Source organism: Vanellus vanellus (assembly GCF_965231255.1).
Source record: "Vanellus vanellus genome assembly, chromosome: 6".
In the NCBI taxonomy this organism is placed as follows: Eukaryota; Metazoa; Chordata; class Aves; order Charadriiformes; family Charadriidae; genus Vanellus; species Vanellus vanellus.
In genome coordinates this window covers 45,728,897-45,748,019 of record NC_138911.1, presented here as the reverse complement: position 1 = coordinate 45,748,019, position 19,123 = coordinate 45,728,897, and the positions used below count along the sequence as shown (strand labels likewise).

Below are 19,123 nucleotides of genomic sequence, written 5' to 3'. Positions count from 1 at the left end.
AGGAATCTTCTCCCTACTTCTTTTGAGCTGGACTTTTTTATTCTGAGGACGAAGTAGTTGGACATTGGGCAGTCTTCCTCTGCTGGAAAGAGCTCCTAAATGCTTCTCATTGCATTGCAGCCAGCAGTCCATGCTTCCCAGCAGCTGTGCAGATGCCAAGGACTTTTTTCTTAACACAAGTGCAGTCAGAACTGTGATGGGTGCTCTTAGTCAACTAAACCCATCCCCGTTGTTTCCACAGGCTCCTGGCTGGTCCCATGTGTCAGAGATCAATCACAATGTTTCCAAACTTGTCTCTAGCTTTATACCCTTTCCCAGGGCAGTGACTTTTTATGCTGCCCTTAACACTGGCAATGGGGATGTGCTTTGGTCACCTATACTGTATGTTATTTTTGGCAGAGGTTCGTTACCTTTCTTTTTACCCTTTATTTATTCTCACTTACTAGAGGCCCTTCTGTAGAAATCTTTAGGATCCTGGTGTCATCTCAGACAGGTTCCGTGTTTCCTGAAGCTGCCTTGAGGTGCAGAGGGCCTGGCTTCAGCCTGCACCTGCAGGCCATGTTGCATGTTTTTAGAAGCCAGGAGCTGTGGATGATACAAGTCAAATCCTAGTTCCCTCTGGCGAATTTCTGGCAGAGTTCAGCCAAAATTTGGAAGCCTGTGGTTGTAGTAGCTGATTTTGTAAATAGTTTGTATAATAAATAAAATATTTTAAAACTGCTGCCTTCTGAGCTCAGTGTTCTTTCGGGGCTGTACAGAGGGAACCAAACTGGTTAGTCCTGTCTGTAGGCAAGGGGCCTCTCCAGGTCTTTGGGTATCTCACTGAGGTCTGCTGCAGGGGGGAGAGGGCTGTTCTCCATTGCAGCCTTTCAGGATGCCTGACTGAGCCCAGGACCTGTGAGCTTCTGGGAAGAGCCAGGATTCTGGACTGGGGCTCGCAGGCTACTGTGAGGTCTCTTTGCAGTAGGCTGGAAAATGGGTTGAAGCAGCTGGTAATGCCAGAAAGTATTTTAAGGACTCTCTAATGTAAATTAATAATGCAGTCGGTGCAATTGCTTTTTCATCTCACTGTGTATTACTTGACTCTTTGAGATGCAGGTACTTGTACTGCTTGTGCTTCACTGTACTATGAAGAGGGTTAGATGAAGTCAGGAGAAGAGGGGGCGTTTGAGTCTTTTGCACCTTTCTAAGTTGTAGAAAATGCTTTCAGATTGCAGGGTGGAAATGATGTACCTGCAAGTGTCTGCCAACAAACAACAGAGTAATTATTAAGTTGACAGATTCTCTGGGCTTGAGCTGTTCCCAGCTCTGACAAAAATCATTCAATTTACCACTGGTTTTCCTTGGTCTTTTTTTGGTTTTGTAGCTTAAGTATTAAAGTAATAACTTTAAAACTTGAGAAGATTCTGCAACATGATTCTGTGTCCGTTAGTGTTGCTGCCTGTAAAATGATGAAAACCCTGTTTCCTGGGCTGTATAAAGATTTAGCCCATCTTCAGCCAGCATAGCGTTGACTGGCTGTGTGTATTGCACCATATAACTAGGCAGATGTTCTCACATATGAAACCAGAATCTGTCCTTGATTCTGGCTTTCAAACCATAAGCACTAGCTAAAGAAGAGTGAGCAGTGTATGTGAGTCTCGAAGATTGTCTCTGTAGCATTGTGCTGGTTCATGGTATTATTTAGAAGCTCCTTGTGGGAACAAAGTTGTCTTATGCTGGACTCAAGACAGAGGTTAGATAAAGCAGTGGTGAGTGTTATGAAGAATGCAGAAACTGAAGTTCCAGTGTCCCCTGGGAATCACAGAGGTGGTGAGTCTAGAGCTGCTGGAGTTGGGGTCAGGGCACTAAAAGGTGTGTGACTTTGCAAACCTGGCATGAGCAAAATGATACACAGCAAACCATGTGGACATGTCTTCACATGCCATGACCAGTATTACTCATGGGAAGGTGGCCAAGTTGAGGCTGGAGTTTTCAGAAACCCTATCTTGTTTGGGTGTGAAGAAGAGAGCTCAGCTTGCTGGATTACTTTAGCATGAAGTAGCTTCTAAAGTTTCTGCCTCTCTTTGCAGGATGCGTGATATAATCTGGCTGCCCACATTGTTCTCATCACCAGTTTCTTGTCATCTCTTGGAGAGGGAGTGGTGACAGTGACCTGCTGCTGACTCCACGGTCCCCATTTATCCTGGCACCTGGCAGGGACTTGGGGCTGGGAGAGAAATCGTGCCCATGCACTTCATGCTGGAATCCTACATGCCCCAGCTTGTGTCCCCAGCAATAGCAAGGAGTTGCCTAGTGTCTTAGGATCCTTGATTCCATTCCACTTGGCCTGAGATGTGCCAAGATGTGCTGCTTGGGAAATTTGATTTTTGTGCATTCAGTTGCTCTGTTCAGCTTTCTGTTTGCCTCAATTGTAGACCTATGGAGAAGGAATTTCTTCAGATACCTGAATGAGAAAATGGGGAAACGATGCTTGATTTAGATAAGATTTCTTCTTGCATTCATAGTGTTATGGCTGAGTTGGTCAGTTGGACCAGGCTGTAACTCCTGGTTCCCATAGTGAATTACTATGTTTTGTATGGTTTTGGCTGGTTTGCTACTATCTTGTGTCTGACTGACCTGACACATGACAGCAGAAAGAGTTTGAACATGTGATTATGGGAACTATAAAAGGAAAACACTTATGGGAAACAGCAAACTCCACCAGAACCTCAACCTGTCTTGGCTTTAGCCTTATGGTGTAGAATCTGAGATTTTAGAATCTTCCTCTTAAACTCTTTCCTTGTTTGTTTTTTCATTGAGTGCGTGAGAAACCCTAATCTCTGCTCTCCAGAGCATGAAACTTGATTGTAGGAGGGAGGTGTTACTGCATGAATGTGTTCATTTTTAGATGCAATTTGCTATAACTTTTTTTTGCAGTAAAATGAAACAGCTGTAGCTGAAGTTCACCCAAAATTCTCAGTCAGTCTTTTCCAGCTACCCTTCTTGCAGGGATGGCGTCAAACTATGTTGAGGCGTGGGCAATTGCACACGGGCTTGGAAGCGGGGAGTGAGACTGAGAGCCAAACCTCTCAGCCTTGGTATAAAGCTGCGATGAATATGAATGAAGGAAGCAGAGCTCTTGCACCATATGAGGGATGGAGAAAATGGAATTGGCCTAAGGCTGCTCCAGTTTTCTCTGAGGCACGTGAAGGCCAGACTGAGTTTGGGTGGTTTTTGGGGGAGTGATTCTGCAGTGGCCAAAACCAAATTCTTCTCTCCCTCTTGAGGCAATTATCTGATAAGCTGTGAGAAGTGTGTTGGCCTGTACCCACCCCTTAATTTAGGGATTTATGCTAACATAGCTGTGATAGCCTGTAAACTGATGCAATTTTCTGGGTGATCATAGAAATCTCATCTCTCAGCAGAAGGAACAACTGCTTGAGGCTCTCTTGTGCTTCAGTAGCTGAAGTGTGAGGTTGCCTTGAGATGAGATAGTGCTGCTTACGGCAGTGGGTGAAGAAACAGGGAAATGCAGTTCTCTGCAGTCCTCTTGGAGGATGATGGAACCAACTCCGGGGGGTTCAGATTTGTCTGGGGAGGTGATTTGCTGTTTAGAGACTAGCTCAGATTTGTGGAGGCCTCTATTGCTGGTGTGGAACAGATTCAAGCTTAGGGACAACTGGCAGCCCCTTCTCCCTTGTCTATGACTAGAGCAGTCAGCAGTGGTATGGAGCCTTCCCTCTTCTAGATCCTTTCATATTGGGAACAACATGCAATACACCGGTAGCAATTGCAGTCACTGTTAAAACTAAAAATTACAGTACAAAAATGTCACCGTGTTGTCTTCTAGTAAGACTGAAAGGTTGTCTGCTGCATGTCCTCACCAGTTAAAAGCAGCTCACTGGGCCGCTATCTCTTATGTTGATCAGTGTTGTTTTGTTTCCTTCTGCTCATTCTCTTCCTGTTTATCTTCTGTCCTTTCTTTCCATCTTGTTCCCCATCCCAAAGAGCACACAGTCTCTCTGTGTGTAGATGTTTAGCTCCTTGCACAATGGGGCCCTGTTTCAAGATGGGGACTCCTTGTGCTGCACAATACTGCTATTAAAAATCAAGGGCCTAGTTGTAGATAGCCCTAAGGCTGTCAAGTTGCAGGGACTGGCCAGATGCTGGCTGTTCTGGTAATTAATCTTTTCCTTTTTAGAAGACTTACATGACATCTGCCCTGGTGCCCAGGTCTGCCATGCTCCCTGGCTCAGCTCTGAAGTCTGATGCCCGACAGTCGTCTGAGCAAAGCCGTGCTGCCCCGGGGTCAGGGATGCTCAAGGTGATTCGGGGCTCGGGGATGTTCCAGGTGCCTCGGTGCAGGGACAGGTAGCAATGTGGCAGCCCTGTTCTGCCCACAGAAGGTGACTGTGGCTGGTTGGCCACCAGAGGGGGACCGATAGTCAACTTGAGCTGGTCAGGTTTAAGAATGGCCAACTTTAGCTCACTTGAAAGCCTGCAGGCTGGGTTACTGTTGTCTGGTTTGTTGGGGTTTTTTGTTCAGTAGACCTCTTAGTCTAGCAAATGAGTTGGCTGGCAGGTTCTCTTGCTGTGCTTCTAACCCTCAGACTGGAGCGTATGAGAAGGGAGCATCTAGGAAGTGTGGTTCGGCACAAGTCCCTTTTGCACCTCTCCCCCTTGGCCTTTTGTTCTCCAACAGGCAACACATTTAAAATGCATGAAAGAAAGCTGGATTTACATATGTACGATTAACCTGCAGCACTATGTCTGGAGATTCAGGACAAATAGCTTAGTAAGAATAATGTGCTTAATGTGAACAAGCAACAGCAGTAACACTAACCAGATTAGATGTGTTCCCTCAGGCTTTGAGACACAGATTAGTCATCAGTTTGCCAGGGGAGAGGGAGTTTTAATGCATGGACCAGGAAAGCAGAATTGAGTTTATGCACAGAGCAAGCTGATATTCTCTTTTTAGGGCTCATTATAACTAAATGGACTGTTTTATTAACTGCAGGCACCACTAGCCTTTCCAGAGAGCCTGGGGGAGGGGAAGTTGACACGAGCTTGAATTGAGTTGCAGTAGGTGACTGGAACAGTGAAGCAGTTCCAGGAACTGGAGGGAAAAAAGGACCCTGTTACCACCCTCGGGGGCCAACTTGGCCTGAAGCGGTCCCTGCACAGGCAGTGCCTGCCTTGGACACTCTCTGCCATTGGGTTGTTTTTGAGTAGAGCTGACTTGGCCCAGCAGACCTCTCACTTTGCAGTTTAGCAGTGTCAGTGGCCAGTTGGAAGTGGCTTTGGAAGGTGCTCTGGGAATGTCTTTCTAGGAGTTGTCTCTGCTGTGCCTCAGCCCCTCTGGTTCCTCCTCCTGAGCAGGGCTGGGCTGCGATGTAAGTGCAAAGGGGCAGGGTTTCAGAGGAGCCACATACCAAACACTAGTGAGGTGTAATGCACTTGGTGCTGCCGTGCTCTGCTCAGGCCTGAGGCTCTGACCTTGACGGATCTGCTCCCAGGCAGTGTAAGGAGCGGAGGTAAAGCCACCAGGTCAAACAGCAACAGCAGAGGGAGGGAGGTGAAGAGTCATGGGACTGGTGGTGTTGGACCCAAGAAGCATCTTTAGATTCTAGTGCAGAGATGCTTATGGATCAGAAGGCATCTCTCTGGATTCATTTCTTGGCCGGATCCCTGCTCCTCAAGCACCCAGTTCAGCGCTGGAGGTTTAGGATCATGTGAAGATGTAGTCTGTGGAGACAGATAGAGGACCAGAGTCCAATACAACGTCGTGGTGTTGAAGGAGAAGTTTATGAAAGGCTGAAGGGTGCAGAGGAAACACAGAGCTCCTCCTGGTCTTTTTGTCTTGTTAAGCAAGGTCAACGCAACAGCCAGCAGGGATTGAAAGGCAACAAGCACGTGGCTAATCAAAGCTGTCTGTTCCACAGATGGACCGAGCAAAGCAAGAGCTTTCCTCCCTGTCCTCCTAAGGGCGGATAAAAGTGTGACATGAATGTGGATAATGAAAACATCTACGGTTAAATAAGGTTTAAAGCAAACCAACCTTCCTGCTTCAGGGCCAAAGCCTGCCTCTGACAGACAGGAATTAGAGAGGAGCTTGCTTTCTACTTCTCTTGAAGTTAGCCACTGTGGTGTGCAGGATGCTGACCTAGAGGAGTGTTTGGCAGCTGGTGGCCCTAGGCAGGAAGAGGAAGGCAGAATCCGCTTTAATCCTGTCATAGATGTCATGCTAATTAGGGTTGAGCCAATTTAATGCTTGAATAAGGAACAGGCAGATCCTTCACAGAACTGGGTGTTAATGGCTTTCCAGAAACCCTCTCCCATCTAGGGGAGGGCCACCCTCAGGATTCTGCTGTGCCTGTAAGAGGGGCTGCACAGAGAAGGGGCCCTCCCTCGTGCCCTGTGGTCTCAATGCAGCACCCAGCATGTTCCCAGTGGGTGTATCCATGTAAAGCCCCGCCAAATATGGTGAGAAGACTTTCACGTGTTTCCAGAGCATCTAGGTGTCTGTTATTAGCCAAATTCTGGTAGTTTTGTTTTTTTCCCTGGATAGCTAATTTCCTTTTTACTCCTCTCAGAGCTGTTGGATGGATGTGAGGTGATGACAAAGCCTGAAGCTGGAAGGGAGCTGTGTTGTGGTGCTGGGTCAGGGAGCCCCACATCTGTGTTCTTACATGTCCTAAAGCTGGCAGACTCACTGCAGGGAAAGTGTTGGCCTTGCAGAGCAGTGCACATCTGCCCTGTACCCTTCTCGAGCTATGAACCCTGCTTGTAAACACATGAGCACTGTTTTTTTCTCCATGGCCTCAGCCTAGCGCAGGTTCAAGGAGGAAAGGGGTTGTCTCCTGAAGACCATCTTTGGTGAGCCCCATGGATAGGTGGATGCAGCTGTGATTTCTTCTCTGCCTGCTCACCTTCCTCCCTCTCCCTGCATCTCATACTCTACCCTGTTCTCTTCCACTGTCGCTCCTTCTCTGCTCTGTTTGCCAGTGTGGCAGTGGAGAAGACAATGTGCCATGATTCACTCTGGCTTTGCCTTCTCCCTTCTCCAGAAACTTGCACAGGGAGAGCTCCTTCCCCAGTTTTCTCTGGCTGCCTTTTGCCTTTCTAATCAGTCATGGTAATTTACCCTGGCACTGTTTGGCAGGGGCCATACCTTGGCATCATGAGCAGCCAGGGTCAGCTGTCAGTCTCTGAGCCATGAGCCTAATGCAACAGAACAGATGTAGGTATTTTTTCCAAGTTTTCTCTGGGCAGCAGGATTAAAGTCTCTGTTCTCAGCTGGGGTCCTCGGTGTAGTCACTTCCCTCTGTGTTACACAACACCCTATTAAGAAGAACAGCACAAACATGTTCATTGGGATCCCTTCCCCCAACCCTAGAAGGCCAAGGAACAAAGGTGAGGGAGGTTTCCAAAGGCTGAGGAGCTGCCTGTTTGGTCCAGGAGCCCTGAGATAATCCTGCCTAGGCATCCCCCTGTGAAAGAGCCCTGCCGCTCTCCATCCTTGTGGTGCCAGGGGTAAGAGGGAACATGGGGGCATGTTCCTCTTAAATCCATCCAGCTGTGTGCAAACCTGAGTGGGTACCAACGGGGGGAGAAAATAGTATGGTGGCATCACCAGCAGGCCCAGTGTCTGCACCTGCCCCCTGACCTGGAGGCTTCTGAGCGTGTGTGTGTGCATGAGCAAACACGCAAAGAAAAGGGAGTGACAAGAAGCCCCAAGGGGTGTCTCAGTGCCACCAAGGGAGACAGGCTTAGGGTGCAGGTGGATGGTCCAGGTTTGCCATAGTCTGGGCAAACTTTCCTGCTTGAATTCAAAGGTGTCGTGCCCTGAGAAGGCTCTGGTGTTTTCTGATGGCCACAAAGGTGCTGAGGGAACTTACTGGAAACAGGGAGGCAGTGTGTTCTCCTTAACCGATCCTGAAGCGGTGGGCTGCAGAGAGGGACTTGGCGAGCAGGAGAGGGCTTCCCCAGCAGACCAAAGGGAGCAGTCAAGTCCATGTGAGCACACATGAGGATCTGCTGCCTCTGTTCACCAATTACTTGCTTTAATGACAAAAGACCATAAATGAACAAGGGAGTTAATTGGGTCCACAGCAGGCCAGGTTTGGAGGCCTGCAGGGCTGAGACGTCTGGAGCAGTTTCAAAGGCGCAGGGGGAGGAGAAGGCCATGGAGCTCTGTGTAGCAAACAAAGGTGCTGCTGGTTCCCCAGCTCAGGGAGGGCTGTGAAAAACCATCTCTGACCAGAAGGAGGGTCCCCAGGAGGGGGGGAGACCAGCTCCTGGCAGCATCTGTTTGTTTAGGCCCCTGATGAAGAACTTAAATGTCTTGTTAATTCACTCCTTTGTCCAGCTGCAGGCCCTTCGTCATTGCAAGCAAGCCTCCAGGGCAGCATGTGCTGTTGTAAGCCAACTCCTATGGCCCTGGTACTCCCTGTGTGCTGGATGATCCAGTGAGCCCTCTGCAGGGCTGGGGAGCCCGGGGGCATGTTGCAGCTGTCTGGCCCATCTCTAGTAAAATGCTTGCAGCAGGTCCTTTCCATCTGCTTTGGCCCAAGGGTGACCCTTGCAAACCTCCACTCCCCTGCAGTCGCCTCAGCAGATGGTGGGAAGGCAGATGGAAAGAGGGAAATCTCTGAAGCTGTAGCAACAGAAAGGTCTGACCCCATGGTACCTCTCACCCCAACATCCACAGGTGTTGGGTTCTTGCGGTGCCACCTAGCCCCTGAGTCTTGGCCTTTGTGTCCCTTCTCCCACTGCTACGAGCACCTCCTGCTCCCTTCTCTGGACCTCGGTGGAGGCTCTGGATGGCATCCAGCTGGAAGAGAGCCTGCCCAGCTCTGCAAGCAGAGTAGGAAGGGGCACCCGCATTACAAGGGGAGCTCGCAGCACAGCGAAAGCTGAGAAATGCTTGTGCTCTAGGTGATGCGTTGATGGGGTCTTGGAGCCTGTGAGTTTGGGGGTAGGGGGGTGTTCAGTTGTGGTGAGTCACTGCAAAGCACTTTGGGCAGCTGCTCTCTTGACTCTCACCCCCCCTTGTACCCTGGATGGGTCTGCTTTGGGAGGCAGACAGAGGGTCTTTCCTTATCTGTGACTTTACCAGACTGCAGGAATTCAAGGAGGTGGAAAGGTGCCCTTGGCCCATGCCGGAGGAAGTTTCAGCTCAGCAGGGGCGTTTGGGACAGCTGAGTTGTGTACTGCCCGCCAGGCTGCACCGGCTGCTCTGGAGTCAGGACGCAAACCACGACCAGACTTGGTCCCCGTTCCAGACTTTTCCTTCACCTCATTTGTTAGCAGCTTCGGATGCAAATTCTGTGGCCGGTACGTGGAGGCCTGGCTGGTTTGCAGGGCTCCTGTCCAGCTGCCCTCGTTCGATCCTCTTCCCCGGCGGGACTGGCTGGATGTGAGCACTGCAAAGGTCTCTGAGAGAATGTGTGGGGTACCCAGGTTACGGTGTTCAGCGCTGTTGCCCTTCTATGCCAGGTGACAGCAGTTGTTGACTTTGACAGAGGACAGGCCCTTCCCATAACACAAGTGAGACAGATGTGTCCAAGTACAACACAGAGGTGCAAGGTTTGCATTGTGGTGGCAGGTCCCTTCCACCTCGCATTAGGTATGATGCAGACAGCTCATAGGAGACGACCCTTCCTCCTGCAAAATAGCTTCTGCAGGCAGTGTGAGCAAGGAGCAAGAAACAGCCTGAAAAGGAATAGCAGGATGGTGGAGAGAAGCTTGGAAAGGTCGCCAGGCCTGCAAATGCAAAGATGTCTAGGGGCCATGTAGAGGGGCTCCACTGTAATGTTTGGTACCATGCCCAGCCTGAAGCTCTAGCACCATTTAGTAGGCTGGACCAGCCTTGGCCTCCGTCTTGTTTGGCTTGATGGAAGTAGTTGTCATCATGTCCCAAGTACAGTATCATTGTCACTCTTTAATTCCTTCAATGAGGTGTTGCAAACAGATATACATGTGTTGTAGCCGTACTTTGGATTTGGATTTGCCTCTGGGGACAGGCAGTGATAAGTGTTAAGAGCTGTTTAGATCCCAAACTGTTGCATTTCTGAACTGGTTTCTAGCAAGAGCAGAAGACACAAGGCTGGGGAAGAGGCTGCTTCCCCTGCCAGGAGCATCCCACTGGGCTCGGGAGGGACCCCGAACTGGTTATGCCCTCTGAGCAGCTGGGGTTAATGACCAGGCTAAGGTTATTGGTAGTGTTACCCGACAGCTGCTAATTGGGTCTGCCCTTGTTCAGTGCCTGCCCCTGTGATTTCACCTGGCAGCTGCAGGGGCAGGTCTGGTTCTGTGGAGGCAGGTCCCCTGTGAAAAGAAGCTGCTGTGATTAATGACCAGCGATGAATGAGAGGGAAAGGGAAAGGAGAAAGCTGCCAAGGCTTTAACTCTGGTGGGTGCAGAGGTTCAGCCTGACTCAGATCTGCCGGCGGGAGGGGAAGGGTCCTTGGCTAGCCAAGGTGTTAACAAGCCAGAGGTGAGCACGGGTGATCAGGACGGCCACGGCTGCATTGCATAAATCAAGCTTAAACTGCCAGAAAAAGCCTCCAGGGAGATGAAATGTCTAAGTGTCATCAGCTCTGCAGAGATAATGAGAACCAGAAAAGCACCGGGAGGTTAAATGGCACAGATCTGTGAAAACAGGCTTGTGGGCCTGGGATCCTCGTGGATCCGTACTGGCTGCAGGGCCAGCGGGGAGGATGGCCGTGGGGGAGTCTGGTGTTTATGGAGGGGCTGTAGGGTTAATCCTCCTCAATCTCAGAGGCAATCAACTCTGAATGAAGAAAGTCTTTCTGCCAAATGATGTCCCCCCACTCCCTTCCTCCCAATGCTTCTTCAGTTGCCTTGAATAGAAAACAAGAAATGGAGGGAAACAGCAAAGGCTGGGTCTGCTATTGCTGTTTACATGGTCAGTGCGAGTGAGGGAGATACCCCCCTTTTGCTCTGGACTTATCCTCTTGAACTTGGGGGTTGAGAAAGCCTCTTGGGGACTGGAGCCAGGAGGTGCAGCCAAGAATGTTGTGTGAGTCCATGTGTATCATGTCCCCAAGAGAGGCACCCCCAGCTCATCCTGTGGTCACCAAACCCATTGCAGCAAAGGTGGCTGATCACCACCTGTGTTAGAGGTCAAATCAGAGTGAACAATGCTGGAGCAGACTTCCCAGGGAGGCTGTGAAGTCTCTGTCCTTGAAGAGTTTCAAATACCCAACCGGACGTGGCCCTGAGCATGCTGGCCTGAGCAGGGGACTAGATGGGACCATCTCCAGAGGTCCCATCCTACTTCAACCAGTCTGTGATTGTGTGGAAGAGCACCAGGGGATGCTGTCCCCTGCCAGGACCACCTGCTTGCTTGGGCATAGCTGTGAGCCTCATGGCTGGCTGAGGTGAGGACAGTAGGAGCCTATTTCCTTCTTCCACTGCGAAGCCAGAGTGATGGGGCCCTTCACCGCACTCTTGCCTACACTGCTCCATGCAGGGCTGTGGCTGAGCCCTGCAGAGTAGGAGAGCTCCAGGGCACTGTTGGAAGCTATCTGAGCTGCTGCCCCCGGGAACTGTGGTGGTGAAGCTGGCTTGCTTCCACGCCTCCCTGGAGGAGGCAGGCCTGTAAAGCAACATGGAAGTTTAGCACCAACAACCACTTGGCTGTCTTTGGCATTAGGCCTGAACTGGTTGGGGCCAGGGCAGGGTTATTTCACAAAATAGTGATGAAGTATCTGGTGGGGGTTTGTTTTTCTAGCTGCCTCCTTGCTAGTGCCGCAAAGGCTTGTGGTGAAGGGCAGATTCGGTCTCGCCCCTTGTACCTGCTGGTATCCCAGGCACACTCCTTCCTCTGCCTGCAAAGGCTGCATTCCCAGCCTCGGGAGAAGCTCTGTGCCAGCTGTGTGATCTCAGCCTGGATTAAGTGGCAGAGGCAAATCCTTGGCTTTGGGAAGAGCACACTTGACCTTTGCCTCTGCAGAGTTACATTCTCCCTCAGGAGGAAGTGTTGGCTCAGCCGATGAACAAAGCACTGGCTGTCATGAGCAGGACCTGCCTGCCTCGGGGAGGGAGGGCCTGGGGTGGGGGTCAGATTTACGCTCCAGAGGGGAGGAAGAGACAGCAGACCCAGTGACCTGGAAGCCTAGAGGTGAACAGCTCAATTTACTGAGAAATGCAAAGCTATGTTGCCACCTCTGTTGGTAAAAATGCACCGTCTGGGATGGTCTGGGCAGATGGGCCCACTGGCAGATGCAAGAGGGGAATTTGCTTGGTAAGATCCAAATGATGTTTTGAACCCCATTTTCCTTATTTTCCAACCTGTTCTCCTCTGTCATGTCTTGCAGTGCCTCTCACCCTGAATTGCTGCTACCATCTCTGCAGGTTCTCCAGGTCCTATGGAAGAAGTATCTAGTAGTGAATTTGGCCCTAGCATGGACTTCAGACAACGTTATACGTGCTCAGTGGTAGGTGCAGCTAAACTGCTTGTTTCCCTTAAGCAGTGGCATGTGTACAGCTCTCACATTAATTCAGACATTTTCTCCTACAGTATGGCCTTTGTTCTATGTAATGTGGCTCACTCTTGTGCCAGAGGGCCCTACAAGGATATGGGCAAACACAGAGTGGGCATGTGGGGTGGTCTCTTTTCCACTTTGTACCTGAAGCTAGATGGCTCATCTGAGACCGCAGAAGCCTGCGTCAGAGCCAGGACTGAACTCAGGTCCCAGCGTCAGCACTGTGGGGTAGTGTCCCAGACCTGTTGTCATGGGCTCTGTTTAGAAGCTGTCAGGTCTCTCTATGCTGATACTCTTCCATGCCTTCACCTAAGTCAGGTCGCTCTTATTTCCTAGAAATTTTGGGGAGCTCTGCAGCCTCAGCACCAGGCTTTTGAAACAGATACATAAGGATGAAGAATCTGGCCAAGAGCAGCAAAGCGCCATAGAAATGCATTTGCATCTCCATTGCTGCAGGTACAGTGTTTGAAGGTTTGGTGTCACCCTTGACCTTCACAACCTCATCCCTCCCCAGCCTCCTTGATTGAAGGGCTCTGAGCCTGGAACTACTTTGAATTAGAGGTAGTTCATTATTCCTGAGAGCATGTGGGTTAGAGATGGAAGAGATTCACTCAGGTGGGGCTGATGAAAGAATCCAGGTCTGCCCAAGCCTTCAAAGGGATGTAAAATAGGTATAAATACATTTATAGTCTACTGCATTGCAGAGGAGTAAAGAGACTTTTCCAGCTTGAAAGGGTCTCTGGTTTTGCCACCTTTGCCAGTTCCTGCAGATATTTGTACAGTGCTCAGCCACTAGGTTAGCAGAGTGGCCTCCTTCAGAGGTGATGAGAGCATAGCATGGCAGTCATTACTGCAGGACAGGAACGTTGCCTTTTACCTGCAGGTGGATGGGCAAAATGGAAGGAGATGAGAAGAGACTCTGGCAGCTGCCAGCCAGGCTATTGCAGGGTTAGAATGAGGGGAAGAGCAGTTTTGGAGAGTACATCTGTATCTAGCATCACTTTGCTTTAATATCAGGAGAAGGATTATTAATCAGCTGCTGTGAACTTAGACCTAGGACATCTGAAGATCTTGTGGGAGGCAACAACCACCAGGTTACCAAAACTTTCCTAAATGCTGGGGGCAGAGCTACCTCCTGCTCCATCACCTTTATAGGTCTTCTGTATCTCTTGCCTCTGTGTCACTCCACACCGAAGTATCAGCTGTGTTTCTGTTGGCAAGGGATGGCTGGGAAGAGACCAAAATCTGAGTATGTTCCTGAACACTTGCGTGGGAGGTCTGTTGTTAGCACGGGTGTGAGAGCTGCACATCTGAGAAACTAATACGATGAGAGGGGCTGTGCACGTGAAACAACTCAGGGCAGCGGGCCACGTTCCTCCTTTAGATCTGCTTGGTGCTGACAAACCCATTAGTGGCAGCTTGATGCTGCTGCTGGTCAGGACTTCGCTGAGAGCAGAAGCCCTGGAGGCTGTTGGCGGCTGAGCTTTGCACAGGACCAAGCTGATGGAGTTATTTCTTCTTTCCCCAGCGCACATGGTGCAGATTCCCAACCAATTTTCTGAACAGGCGGTGCTTCTGGGAGGTGTTTGGCTGAAGTCTAGGCTCAGTGCAGCTGCGTCAGCGGGTTCTGGGGTGGGAAGGGCACTGGATTTCACTTCCCCGTTTCCCTCCTAGAGCCTTGCTGACATGGCTTCCTGGACCACTAGCATCAGGAAGAGGCAGTTCATTTTCTGGGGTGTGCAGGAGGAGGGGGGGGCTTGGCCTGGCCTGCACAGAGCGTGAGAAGGGCACCAAACCATCCTTCCAGCCCAGCTGTTTCCTCCACTGAAGCGTCGAGACAGAGTCTCTGCCATACCGAGACTGTTTGGAAACATGTTGATAAACTTCCAAATGTCTATTTTACAATCCAGATGTGCTAGCCTTGGCTGTAAACCCTCATCTGAAGAACAGGTGTGCTATAATGTTTCTAGCAGTGGCCCCAAAGCCAGCTGGAGGCTTGAGCTGAGCAGGGGCCAAGAGGCTGGTGCCATATAGGATATGGATACTGGGGCAGGGACAGGTGAGACAGAGAGCTGTAGGTCAGCTGTAGTTCATTGCAACCCAGAGTCAGAGTCAGTAAGGGAAGAAAGGGACATGCCAGAATATCCTTCAACCCCCAGCCTCTTCTCAGCAGCACCAGAGCCATCTCAGGAGAAGCTGCCGTGGTTGTATGGGCAACCTGGATGCATCTGTGGTGTGTATCAGCCTTGGTTGGATCTGTCCTGGTGAGGACGCACAGGGCTAGAGCTGGCCACCAGCCTCTGTGGTATTTTCTGTGGTTTGCCTCAACCTCTACAGCAGCTCTGAGGTCCGGGAGGCACTGCAGGTCACAGCCCACTCCCCACCGGCATTGAGAGGGGTGCTCCCAAAAAAGCACTTTCTCCTGCACCTGGGGTGGCCTTGGCCGTGCTCTGTGCCCAGCAAGGAGCCTTCAGCATCCCCTTGACACTTCTGGTGGGCATAAGGCAAGCTGTTGCCGTTGCTTCCTTTTCATCTACTCACAGATTGCAGTCCTGGCTTGTGCAAGTACCTTTCCTGCTCCGCAACCCTGCCTGCCTGCCTTCCTCCTGCTCATCTGTGGCAGGAATTGCCTGTAGATCAGCCTAGCTTGCTCAGCCTCCCAGCAGGCGGTTCTGATGCTGCAGTGGGGATGTTCCCCAGGGGCATCAGAGCTCCCCACCTCCTTCAGCCATGACACCCTGCAGGACATGCTTCCCTTGGCTCAGGGATGCATGGGGCCAGGCTCAAGGAGGGAGGAAGGGGAGGGTCTCTTACTGTGTCTGTAGTGCCATCTGCCTTCTCGGCTGCCACCCCTGCCATCAGGACTTGCCAGCCTCGAGGGAGCACAGGTGGCCTCCTGGCCTGTTGGCACTGCAGCATGCTTGAGGTGTGTGAGGCTGCCTTGCCTGCTCAGCCCGGTTGAGAGGGGAAGGAGAGAGAGAGGGAAGGCAGAAGCATGGTCTGAAAGTGTGTGCCAGAACTCTGCATGGAGGCAGAGGTAACCATCGGCAGAGAGGGCAGGCTTAGGTCATCTCTGCTTCTGCCCTGAGCTCCAAACACAGTTCTGGGAGAAGCAGGAGAATCATGAGTGCCATGTCTGTAATCTTGTGACAGATTTTTGTTCTGCACCTGGCATGGCCCCTGTCTGGGTGGGAAGTGGATGCTTCCCCATCCAAGACCCCTTGCTCTTCTCAGAAGATGATGACCTGATGCAGTGTGGCATGGAAAGGGACTTTGCTCATCTTCTTTGTTGTTGCCCTGCATTTATTTTCTTGTTAAGTTCTCATTCCTTGTTATTCTTATTTAAGGCTCTGGGTGTGCCACACCTATGTGTAGAGTGGGTGACAGCAGAGTCAGCGTGGCAACTGGTGAGGGAGACTTCTGGAGCTGTGATGTCACTGGAGAGCTGGATTCCCAGCCTATGAAGTCATAGCTGGGAAATCGGGTACTCAGCCTAATCCCAATAATTACCCAATGGGACTGTAAAGTGTCAACGAACTAGTCTATTGCTTGATGACTGACTACTTTAGCTCTAACACACGCCACCTAATAATTGCCACTTTTTGCAGTTCCCTAAGATTCACTTATTAATAAGCTATTAAACATCCACTTGGAATCACTGCATTGTAATGAGCTGAGATCACTGCTCATGCAGCCATTCCAGCACCCAAATTGGTAGGAAAGCACCTAAAATCCTGTGATGGGGAGCAGGCCTGCAATTTCGGGATGGCAGAGTAACCAAACTAAAATACAGATATAATGTCAGCTCCACCAGTCATTCCCACTTCAGGATCCATGTGGCCATCATCACTTTTCCTCTGACTTGCAAAGCTGATGGGCTGAAGGACTTCCAGTCCAAGTTCCCCGTGCTCTGGGCAGCTAAGCTGAGGGTCTTAAGAAAGGAACAGCAACTTGAAGGAAATGAGTCATTGCTCTTTAGGAAGATTGCTTTGGAACCAGAAGCAGGAATGAAATTACTTTAGTCCCACACAATCAGTAGAATTTGAAGTTTGATTCGGGTTTGTTTTTTTGTGGTCTTTTTGTTGTTTAAGATAATGCAATGGAAATGCGGTGTTTTTGAGAGAAGGTCAGCATGGGAGGAATTTCTCAGGAAGAGGTTCTTCAGCACAGTCCAGGGATTGCCTGGCTTCTTCTGTCCTCGTTGTTGGGTCACCTTGCTTGGATCTTTATCTTTTCTCTTCTCCAGTTTGCAGGCTCCTTGGGAAGTGCTGCCTGTGAAGCTGTACCAGACACCAGGAAGGGAGACTTTCCACTGAGGAGAGCACCCCATGCTACCTGCGTATCCTCAAGCGGTTGCTCCTGCTTCCCTGTTCCCTTCCAGTCTGTGACAAGCTAGTGTTTGATGGCTGCCGCAGAAAAAGCCTCCTGGCGTTAAGACCCCTGTGAAAAGGGGAAGAGAAGGCTATGGAAATTCACACTATCGGGGCCCTTTCCATACTCCTCTCAACAGTGCCCCGACCACGTGGGGAGCACTCCCTGTTCATGGGTCACAGCCCTTAAAAATGGCAAGAGGTTCTCTTTTCCCCTTCCTCCTTTCCCCTTCCTCCTTTCCCCTTCCTCCTTTCCCCTTCCTCCTTTCCCCTTCCTCCTTTCCCCTTCCTCCTTTCCCCTTCCTCCTTTCCCCTTCCTCCTTTCCCCTTCCTCCTTTCCCCTTCCTCCTTTCCCCTTCCTCCTTTCCCCTTCCTCCTTTCCCCTTCCTCCTTTCCCCTTCCTCCTTTCCCCTTCCTCCTTTCCCCTTCCTCCCTTAGTGAGGACAGCTGACTAATGAGTGGTTGAAGCCCCCCATCAGGTTGATGTCCCGAGCAGGCTTGCTTGTGCAGGGAAAGTGTGATGGAATGGGTTTCCTGGTCCGGGCAGCCTCCATGCTCCTGGGGGACAGTCAGACTTTCCTGGTTTCCAGGCCCCTCTCCCTGCCATGTGCGGTTCCAGCCGCAGGTATCGAAGAAGCAGAGGCCAGACCAGCCTCCTGGGGAGAGGGGAGATTGCAGTTGGATCATTGCAAACAGGACTTCATTAATTATAAATGGACAAGTCCCTCTGAGCTGCTGTAGCTCTCAATGAGTCACATTCTAGCTGAGTGTTTCTTTTTTTTTTTTTTTTTTTTTTTTTTCCCTCCTGGAGAGTTGCTGAAGGGGCTTGAAATAGTGTGATGGATAAATAAGGAACCATCTGTGCTCTGCAGCCAGCCCCACCAGAGCCTTTCTGCAGCAGTAGCCCACAGCAACCTTCACTCTGCCTCACTCTGCACTCCTGTCCCTTGGGTTCTGCCATCTGGTCCTGCTCTCCAGGTTTCTTCTTCCTAGCGGCATGTTTTTGTCTCCTGTTGTAACCTCCTTTCCAGCGTGTGGTCTCAGCCCTTGGTAATGCATAGACATGTGTTTGGACAATACCATGACCAAGGAGTCTGGTTGTGGGACACCCACTTGGCTGGTCCGTGCCTCCCTCCTCCATCTCAGAGATGGTCCTGGTTAAATGAAAGCAGAAGGAACAATAAAACCAGCAAACCTTGGCTTTTGACTAGGAGCTGCTGGACAGTTTCTCTTCTGTTTTCTGACAACAAACTGTTGCTTACATGGTTCTCAGCTGCTTGCTGGCCACCGCCTCATGGGGAGAGGCTGGGATGTACCCCGAGGCTCTGAGGGACACACCAAGAGCGGGTGGAGGTGGTTGGAGGGCCAGGGCGTGTGGCTGGAGTGGCTCATCTGTCCAGTGGGAATGTCTCTTTCCCTGGCTTCTGTAAGCATGAGTGTGCTGAGCTGTGTGTATCTCATGGCAAAGCTAAGGGCTGAGAATGGTGTCTGCGGAGGATTTGCTGGCTGTGTTCACAAATTCAGAAGCTTCTTTTCCTGCCTCTCTGATGCCCGTGGTTATTAGAGGTCCTCTCCAGAGGTGTCTCTGCACTGCTGCCTCAGAGTTGTTTCTGGCAGCTCCCTAGGGCTGCCAGGTCCTTCCTCATAGTGTGAGATAGCTCTTTTCAGAGAAGCTGTGACTTCTGCCTCTGAAAGGCTGGCTCTGCACCCTCATTTTTAAGCTGGTGGGGCTGGCCAGCCTTTCCCTGCTCTTCAGCCCTTAGTGGGGGCAGTGCTCCTTCTTCCTCTGTGGGAGCTGCAGGCAGCTTCTGAATCCATGGAATGTGTCCCATCTGCAGCGCGTTAGGGGTCTGCTCACAGCAGAGGAAGAAGCACATGTGGGTTGTGAACCCTTCTGAAGAGGAAGAAAAGGGGCTAATTAATCTAAGGGATACAGTGCCAGGAGCCACATCTGGGGTCCAACTGGCCCTGGAAGCATGGCCCCCAGGTGCTAACCCCCTGAGGGGTTACTGCAGAGGTGGTGCGGACACAACGGGTAGGGGAATGAGGGCATGAGGGGTCCTGGCACAGAGAGATCCCCATCAGTACAGTCCTGAAGAGCCCCTTCTCCCTGCCTTTTGAGGGGGCTCATGGAGACCTGACTTGTGCTCACCTCTCCAGGGCACAGTCCGCCTTGACCACTTTGCCTCTGGCCCCATTGATCCTCAGCTGCCCAAGCACTCCTCCTCCTCTGCTGTAGCGGTAGCAGGCGAGAAGGGC

The 19,123-nt window shown here is 50.9% G+C and overlaps 1 long non-coding RNA gene across 1 annotated transcript; it reads left to right on the top strand.

Moving 5' to 3' along the window:
* The first annotated feature begins 12,387 nt into the window (after positions 1 to 12,387).
* Positions 12,388 to 18,109, top strand: LOC309673665. Its single transcript, XR_014269332.1, has 3 exons — positions 12,388 to 12,446; positions 12,831 to 12,950; positions 16,741 to 18,109. It is a non-coding gene; the product is annotated as an uncharacterized lncRNA (long non-coding RNA).
* The last annotated feature ends 1,014 nt before the right edge of the window (positions 18,110 to 19,123 follow it).